The 9,396-nt window shown below is 37.6% G+C and overlaps 1 long non-coding RNA gene across 1 annotated transcript; it reads right to left on the reverse strand.

Annotated features, from left to right (window-relative positions):
• Positions 1 to 2,814: 2,814 nt before the first annotated feature.
• LOC147915970 (uncharacterized) lies at positions 2,815 to 8,837 on the reverse strand. The gene is made up of 3 exons (XR_015553654.1): positions 8,720 to 8,837; positions 5,674 to 5,834; positions 2,815 to 4,222 (listed from the first exon to the last, which is right to left on the reverse strand). It is a non-coding gene; the product is annotated as an uncharacterized LOC147915970 (long non-coding RNA).
• Positions 8,838 to 9,396: the final 559 nt, after the last annotated feature.

The raw sequence follows: 9,396 nt of genomic DNA on the forward strand, positions 1-9,396 counted from the left end.
CACTTCAATTATTGTATTTTTTCATTTCCAGAACTTCCATTTGATTCTTTTTTTTATATACATATATTTCAATATTCTGGTAAAATTCTTCCTTATTCCCTCTATGTATTCAAATAAATTAATGCAATATTTGGATCTCCTGTTTGTTTTTATTTTCTATTTTTTCTCTTGATTTTCTTTGATCATTTTGTCTACTATTTTTATAATGTCTGATAAGTTTTATTGAATGCAAACATTATTTATAAAAATTTTAAATACCAGTGCTAATATGTTCTTTCAAAGAGAATTTAATATGCTTTTGGCTTGAATTCTAGAAAATTGTGTAGATTTAATCAATTTATTTTTAAGCTTTCTTGAGGGTGGCCCTTTTCAGGTTTGCCCTTATTCTGAACTGTGTTTTTTTTTTCCCCGTTGGGCATGGCCTTTATTCCTATGACTTACTTCTCGGGTACATCTCTTACTCTTGAAGTTGTAACCGTTCTGTGTTGTCAACTGAAGTCCTGGAAATTTACCGAGTGTCTCTACCTTGTCAGGTTTTGACCTCCCCTTCTCAGCACCAGGAGACTACAGGGATCTCTGCTCAGTTCTTTACCTGTCCAGCTACTACTTTTCCTTAGTTTCCAGAAGTTCCATATTGACTCTACACAGTTTACGTGTCTGCAAATATTTTGAAATGAAACAGCATCCGTAGACTAACACCTCTGCATTTTTCACTTCTTCTAAAATTGTAGTCTGCTTGATAACCTCAAACATCAACTTCTGTTCCCCAGGAGAGAAGGAGTGAGCCAGGTTCTGCCCTCTACTTTTGGCAAATGCCCTAATAGATAAAATGGAAGATACAGAGTATATAGTGATTTTCTTTATCTTATTTCTTAAATTAATGGAAATGTATCTGATATTTCACTACTAGATTTCTGTGTTTCTTATAGGTTTTTCGTAGATATACTGTATTGGAATTATCGTTAGCTTGCTAAGTATTTACTGCCTGATAGAGTACAGATTTTAATTTTTTTTCCTACTTCTATTGACATGATTATGTGCTTTTTCTATTTAATCTCTTATCAAGGAGAATCGCATATCAAATGTTTCTAATTTTGAACTGTCCTAGCACTCCTAAAGTTAATCCTACCTTTTCGCTATGTTTTTTTTTTCAGTTGTTTTTATATAGTGTGCCAATTGCAATTATCTAATATGTTATTTAGGATTTTAGCATTTCATATTTATGATTAAGATTGCTCCACAATTTTCTTTATGTTTCTACCCTTGTCCAATTTTTGTGTCAAGATTTAGTTTGTCAAAAGAAATTTTCAGGAAGGATTCATTATTTTTTGTATGCAAAAGAAGGGAATATTTTTTCCCTGGTTGCTGATTAAAAGTCAACTGTATATCATCTGGGGATTTTATAAAGGATATTTTTGACTGTTTCATTTTCCTTAATGATTATTTTCAGTTTTTTATGTCTTGTTGTGTCAAATTTATATACTTTCTTTGGTATTATCTGTAGCATGTAAGTTTTCAAAATTACTAAGCATAGTATTAGTTTATACTTTTCAAAATGTCCTGCATTAAGTATTTTTCCCTTTTTTAATTACTGTAATGTATAATTCTATAGCTTGCTTTCTTTTTTCTCTTTATCAGCCTTTTCCAGTAGTTTGGTTCTCAAAAACTTGTTTTGTATTGTTTGTGATTTCTATGTCTTTATATTATTTTCTATATCCTTACTCAATATATTCTTTCCTATCTACATCACTATAAGCAGCATATTTTAGAATCTCACTTGTGACTTTGGATTTGTCATTTTTGCTTACAGTTCCCTCAAATTTCATTTGCTAAATCTTGATGCTATTTTATTATGTATATGATTATTATATATGTATGATACACTGCCTTATTATCATTAAAATATGTCAATCTTTGCTTTGTTTTAATTTTACATTCTAATGTTCCAGTATTAATAATGGTACATTAACTTTAATTTTATTTGATTAGTTTTTATACTCTCATTTCAATCTTTGTATCATTATATTTTAAGTATGTCCCTTGCAAGAAGCAAACAGATTGACATTTGGAATAAGATCCTCTATCTATTGATGAGAAAATTTAATGAATTTAAATTTATTGGCTTCTCCAACATGCTTAGTTATACAACCTTATTTTCTACCCTCTACTCAACATAATTTTCCTTAACTTTGTTACATTTCCTTTCTTAACCATGTTGGATTTATTAAGTTTTCTTTATTTCAGTTTATGCTCTATTAGGTTGGATGCTGAGCATTTTAGTCCTATTCTTTAGTAAACATTTATTTATATGTACTTTGTGACTCGCAAAACATCCTGTGTTCCTCTACATTCCCAGCCTGCCTTGTGGTTAGATTGGAGCCATTTGAGAGCAATAGCTGATGGACAATGAGAAGTGATTAGTTTCCTTCCAAGATGAGGCAATTAAAAGCCAGCGTACCTCTTTCCCTGCTGCAATAACCTTGTAGGACACATGTTCCAGATGCATGGATTCAAGAGGGAGGAGAGCTGCCTGACTCCCATTAGACTTTGCATAAGCTAGAAATAAATTCTTGTTATTAAGCCAATGATATTACGGGTTTGTCTGTAGCAGAGCTTAACACAAGTTATTCTGACTAAAACAAATAACTTTATATTTCGCCAGCAAAGGCTAAATGTAATCATCTCTGTCCTTTTTCTTAACACTAAAAGAACCTGGGAGTTTTCCCTAAAAGCCTCCTTACATATTCCAAGCTTTTATAATTATGTTATCAGCATTTTATTGCCAATATATTATAATAATTATATTAAGAGATATTAAATTAGTATATATTAATTATTTTGTTTAATATTTAGTGCCTAATACTTATTTAAATTCTTGCATATGTCTTAGTATATTCCTTGCTCATCATTACTGCTTTCATATCAGTCCTACCTGTTGGCCTTATTTTCCTTCTTGCTAATTAAAATTTTAGCGGTTCCTTCAGCATTATTTAGCAAAATTTAAACTCATATTCTTTGTGTGTTTTTAAATACCTTTGTTGAATTGAATGAGTTAATGCAGACAAAGTGTTTATACAAGTTCTAGAATTAGATCTTCTGTTTTTTAATCTTTTCTGTGTGTTCCCCATATGGCCTGAGTTATAGAGGTTTCTGTATAGGACAGGTTTTGGGTTTCCTTGGGCAGAGGCCTATAGAATTCACTGACTTCAGATCATATTTTTGATTGATTTCCAGCTCATCCTGCCTCATATTTTGGTATTACAACTATTTGGTCCAACACTTATTCACAGCATTGGCCATGGATTGTGATTTCAAAAGGCTGAGTATGTTCCACTCACATGTTAGGGTCGCCTGATGCTTTTTGCGCTAAATCATCAAGCTCTGTGTGTGCCTTTTTCACCGTTCTAGGTTTTAGATACAGGTAGCAGTCCCAGGTCCCCTCTGAGCATGAAGCCTAAAGCCCCGGCTCCTGTTAGAACCCCAGCCTTGAAGGCACATATCCTCTCTCCTGTGGGCCACTCCACTTCCTCATTGTTTATAGCGCCTGACTGTTTGCCTTGCAAGGGTCTATGCTCCAGCATTGTGTGTCCATTGTTTGGTTGTCCATTTCTTTTCAATTTTTATTCATCTAGCATTTTACTGTTTTTGAAACAGGAAGAGGGATTCTTCATAACAAATTAAATATCATTATAGATAATGTTTCTCAAATTTAAAAATATGAGTTAGATGAATTTCTTAAAATTTACTTCCAGCATTAGTAGCCTAAAATTCTATTGTTTCTACTATCCCCAGGCCTCTCCAGTACCCTGAAAGCTGAGCACATTGTTTAATTACATTCAATGAGCATTTATTCCAACCTCTTTCCAATTTTCTGTGTGGAAACAATGACATCAATATTAGGATATCTCCAAATAAAGTTTCATTCAAAGACAAGTTACCAACTCTAGGTGAGAATTTAGGAATTTCTCTTACAGGAGTAGATACACAAGACTGAGGACCTATAGCACACACGTTGCTTCGCTGTTATTCTCAGGATCATTTAGTCTGTTACAGTTTTTCATTTGTTTGCACGTTCCCAGAGAGATGACAGCAAACTTATCAATGAGTCAAACATGAAGCTTTAAGAGGCCCCAGTTCTTTTTGACTAAGCATGAATCTGGTGGTGGCTTGTTTGGTCCTTTGTCAGTTTTATTTTTATTGCTTGCTGTATATCTCTGAGGACCTGGAAAAGGTAAAGATTAGATCATCAAAACCAGCTGTGAGCCAGCAGGATGACTCTGTTTTCTTTCTTCTACTTAGTTCGAGCTACAAGAAAACTGGATTCCATTCTCTGTGAGTGATCTGACTTAACCAGAGATTCTTTGGCTTAGGGATACGGTTCCCACTTCTGTGCTTGCCCTGAGTCTTTAGTTTCTCTATTCCTAGCTACAAAATGAGTACAAAATATCCCTCTGTAGAGGGTTCTGTCTACCTACATTTTCCTCCCAATTTAAGCAAAAAATGATTGTATTAAAAAGATGACAGAGGGCCGGCCCCGTGGCTTAGTGGTTAAGTGTGCGCACTCCGCTGCAGGCGGCCCGGGTTCGGATCCCGGGTGCGCACCGACGCACTGCTCCTCTGGCCATGCTGAGGCCGCGTCCCACATACAGCAACTAGAAGGATGTGCAGCTATGACAGACAACTATCTACTGGGGCTTTGGGGGAAAAATAAATAAATAAAATCTTTAAAAAAAAAAAAAAAAAAAGATGACGGATAGGGGCCAGCCTGGTGGCACAAGCGGTTAAGTGCGCACGCTCCGCTGCAGCGGCCCGGGGTTCGCCGGTTCGGATCCCGGGCACGCACCCACGCACCGCTTGTCAGGCCATGCTGTGGCGGCGTCCCATATAAAGTAGAGGGAGATGGGCACGGATGTTAGCCCAGAGCCAGTCTTCCTCAGCAAAAAGAGGAGGATTGGCAGATGTTAGCTCAGGGCTGATCTTCCTCACAAAAAAAAAAAAAAAAAAAAAGATGACAGATAGACAGATAGATATCTGCTTTAGTAGAAGACACCTGTCACACATATAACTATGCTTGTGATTGCAGATAAAATGTGAAGAAACTGAGTGTAATGACAATGGTTCATGTTCTTCCAGTTCTAAAGCTTTAATAAAGAATTAAAGAATTCTGATTCCTCAATTCCATATTTACCATTAAGCTTTTCATTTTATAGTCTTTCTCCAATTCCTTCATCAGGTCCAGCGATAAAACGAGTAACTGATTCAGAATTAGAACTCTTAGCTCATAAGAAGTGAAAACTTGCTATTAGCAAGTATTCTCTCATTTATATCATATCTATAAGCCTCACAGTTTCACCCATCATTTTATTTCTTATGTGTCCTTTCATTCTTTCCCACATATCTTTGCTTGCGTTCCTATTTTCCTTTCTTTTCGAGACAGAAATACAAACATATACTCCAAAAAATAACCTCACGGAAGAGGCTGCCAAAATCACTGCCAGAATTTCAGATTACTGTGAAAGTTCAATAGCTTTGTTAGCTCCTCTGCTGGAGGCAGTCTGATATAGGTAGACAGAAATTTAAGTTTGCAATGAACAGTGTGTCGTAGTGAGAAGTAAAAAGCCATTTTGTTTTAGGCAAAGGAAGTTGCTCTGAAATGTTGAAAGACTCACTTACCAGACTCTCAATTTCTTGCAAACAGCATGCTGCAGGTCTACATAAAACACTTAGAATTCAATGTTTCGTCTTCAAACATATGTGCTGCAGTTAAAGCCTACTGCTCTTCTCCAGAGTGGAATATTGCTGGGGTAAAGTACCATTCCTTTAGGGGAAAGAAACTTTCATAGGCAGAAGTTATAAGAAATAGTAAATGCCAGAAGATGCAACAATTGCAATTTTATTTGGAGCAAATCCCAGTGGCACTGAGCCAACTGCCTCAATGTATATATGTAGACTAATTTAATTGTCATCCTCTAGGATGTATGGATTTCAATGGGCTCACAGGACAATAACCATAGACCAGTTATAGTTTATGGCATGGCCCAAATACACAGTTTATGCTGTTAGATATTCTACCCAAACCCCACTCATATGTAACCTGTGTTTTTTTAGAAATGTTTTTGGCTGCTCCGGACAGAGTTCATTATTTCCTTCACTGTATTACTGTAACAATTTTCACTTATGTCTATTAGAGTTTTCATCATTTCATATATTTTTTAATTTTTTAACATTGTATTGGTATAAAACTTAAAAAGTTAATAGTCCCGTAAGATTTTAAAAATGAAAAACAGCAGTTCCTGCCCTACTTCTTCTCTTCCTGAATTTCTAGTCCTTCAAGGCAACCATTTAAATTTTCAGTTGTATGTTTTGAAATATATCTTCATATTTTTAAATAACATGATTATGTAGATACTTATTGAATTTGTTTGAGATATTATCATTGTCTTCCTAAAATGGAAAATTAGAATTTAGTTATCACATCCTCCAACACATTAGACACAAATGCTTTTCTCTTCTAATCTAGAAATCTGCTATAACTATATTATAATTCTGGTTATAAGATTAATCAGTATTTATAGTATTTTGACTTGTAACTATTATCTATAGTTGAATGATATAGAGTATTTTGATTACATTTCACTTCCTTTATATCATTTTGTCTTTTCTGGAGTTAATAATTACCTTTTTTCCATTTTCTTAGCTCTCTGTGTGCCTCCTGCAGAAAGTATAAATCTCCTCTCCATATATTTAAACCTACCAAGTAGTCTTATTGCTTTCTTAGGGACAAGCCTCTCATGCCTGGTCCTGATCTAATCTGGACCATTTACTTTCTATGCTTGAGGCACAGCTGTGTTCCTGAAATCTCCTGACACTCTTCTTCTGGGGATTATTTTATCACTTTGTGGTGTTGGGACACTCTTCTGTTTTCTTCTTTCCCCTCCTTCTCCTTCCTCTAGTATAACATATTCTCCAGGAATTCTTCAAAAGCAATGCATGGGAAATTTTTTTTTGAGAAGGTAAAGTCTTCATTTCTTTTTCTCCTAATTTTATATTTCCAAGATAATTGTAATGGGAATAGAATTCTAGTTGGATAACATGAAGCCATTATACCATTTTGTCCAGTTTCCAGTATTATTTATGGCTAAGAAATTTGATGCTGTTCAAATTTCTGAATCTTTGTATGTGATTTGATTTTTTTCAGTGTAAGCTTTTAGAGTCTTCTCTGTGTGCCCAACATTCTTCTATTTGATGGTAATATGTGTACCTGATTTGGGTATTCTCTGCTGTGATGAATACTGGTGGGTTATTTCTATCTAGACATGCAAATCTTTTCAATTTAGAACACTTTAAGGTTATTTCCTTGCTGAGGAACACCTCTGTTTCCTCAACTGTTTGTTCGTTATTCTTACTATTCAGATGGTGGACCTACTGGGCCTTCTTCTTGGTTTCCTATGATTGCTCTCCTATTTTTCAAGTTGTGTGTCTGTGTATCTGTGTTCTAAATAGGGGGAGCTTTTCTCATCTTTATCTTTCAACATTTTTCTTTTCTATTCTGTTTTATGTTGTCTTATTTTTAATTTCAAAGAGCAATTTTAAAACCTAAATGTGCTTTTCTTATAGAAATATGTTTACTTATGTATATATATATGCTCTTTAAGGATATTTATTACAAAGTCTTTGGCTTATTGTATTGGGTTATCTTCTGTTTTCTGAAGTGTCTGTGTCCTTCCAGGTTTTTTATTTCTCTCTTTGTTTTATTTTCTGTCTTTCGCATTGAGAATTATGCTCAAATGGATGGGCTCTAGAAAGTGGGATGAAATCTCTGCATACATCATTAGTGTTGGTTACCTTGTTAACTAGTAGACTTTGCTATAGTGTGAAGTAGCTGGGTCATTATGACTTTCCCCTTGAGTTGGTTAATTTCTGTAGTATTTTTAGAGGTAAATAGGGAAAATAAATCTTTGATGACCACATTGTTTTCATTATGAAAATATCCTTAAAGTAGCCTGGAGTCCCTAAGAACCATTTTATTCAAACTTCCCAGGGAATAAATCTCTAGTGTTCCACATGGGTCCTTGTGATCTAACTTCTTCTACAAACTCAAACAATTCTCTTATTTTCATGTTCTCACACTAATGTCCTTTCTTCATATAAATTTCATGCTTCTGGGGTAACAATACTCAAATAGGACAAAATAGACTTTAAAACAAAAACTGTAGAGTCAAGATGGCGGCGTAGGCAGACTCTGAACTCACCTCCTTCCGTGGACACAGCCAATTTACAACTACTCGTGGAAAAATTACCCCTGAGACAGAGCTGAAAACTGGATAAGAGGAACTCCTGCAACAACGGACAATCCTGACTGGGGTGGAAGAGGCAGAGACTCCCTTCTGGAGAGGAAAAACGCCGCCTTCACAAGCCGCCAGCTTCACGGCCGCCGGGAGCAGCTCACAGGTACGCAGCCTCCCTGGAGACGCGGGGCCCTGAGCCGGGGAGCGCCCCTGCTGTGGGCATTGTGTGGACCCAGCACAATCGAGACCAGCGGCATAATATCTGACTTTGCTGCTACTAAAGCATTGGGTAGCATCCCCAGAAAACCCGGCTCACAAAGAAACTAAAACTGGCTCTTAAAGGGCCCGCGACAAACTCACCCGTGCTCCAGAAAGCATCCTAAAATCACCAGAAAGAAAGGTGCACACTGCTTTGGTGACAAGAGACTCACCTAATAGGCCCTGAGTGCATCTCGGTGAGGGGTGAGACCTCTCCAGGGACTGGGACATTGGCGGCGGCCATTGTTGTGGCCTGGTGTGAGCGTGCTGACACAGACGCCATTGGAGGTTTCCCTGGGACCTGCTAGCCCAGGGTCTGCTCCACCCGCTAGAGCACCGATTTAATCCAGCTCAGCCAGGGCAGGCAGCCCACCCTAGAGACTGGCCCCACCTAACAACAAACCCTCAGGCAACGTGTGGGCCTGCATAGATTGGTGACTGGATTTTCTGCAGCCTGGCAACTGAGCTGACTTGAGCGGGGCAGGGTGTGCACAAGGAGCGGGTGGAGAGTGTGGGGTGGTGGCGGAGTGTGTGGGGCTCCCGCCGTGGAGAGACTGGGTCCGCTTGGGGAGGTCGGGGCGCTCACACGGGGCAGGACTGTGTTGACTGTGTGTGTGGACCTGTGGGCGGCAGGGCTTGTCAGCTGCAGAAGACTTGTGCTTCTCAAAGACCCACATAGGAGGTTTGCCCCACCTTCCAAAGCCTGAAACAATTGGGTGCTCCTGTGCCTGAGGCCAGCCCCACCCAGCTGCAATCCTCAGAGAGCTGACAAGAGACCTAATAGGCTAGAGGTTTACAGCAATTCTAAGGCCCTGAGCCTAACAACCTGCCACGCTGGGGCCTACTCACT

Source organism: Ceratotherium simum, chromosome 11 (genome assembly GCF_057802395.1).
Source record: "Ceratotherium simum simum isolate JZ-2026a chromosome 11, ASM5780239v1, whole genome shotgun sequence".
NCBI classification, from domain to species: domain Eukaryota; kingdom Metazoa; phylum Chordata; class Mammalia; order Perissodactyla; family Rhinocerotidae; genus Ceratotherium; species Ceratotherium simum.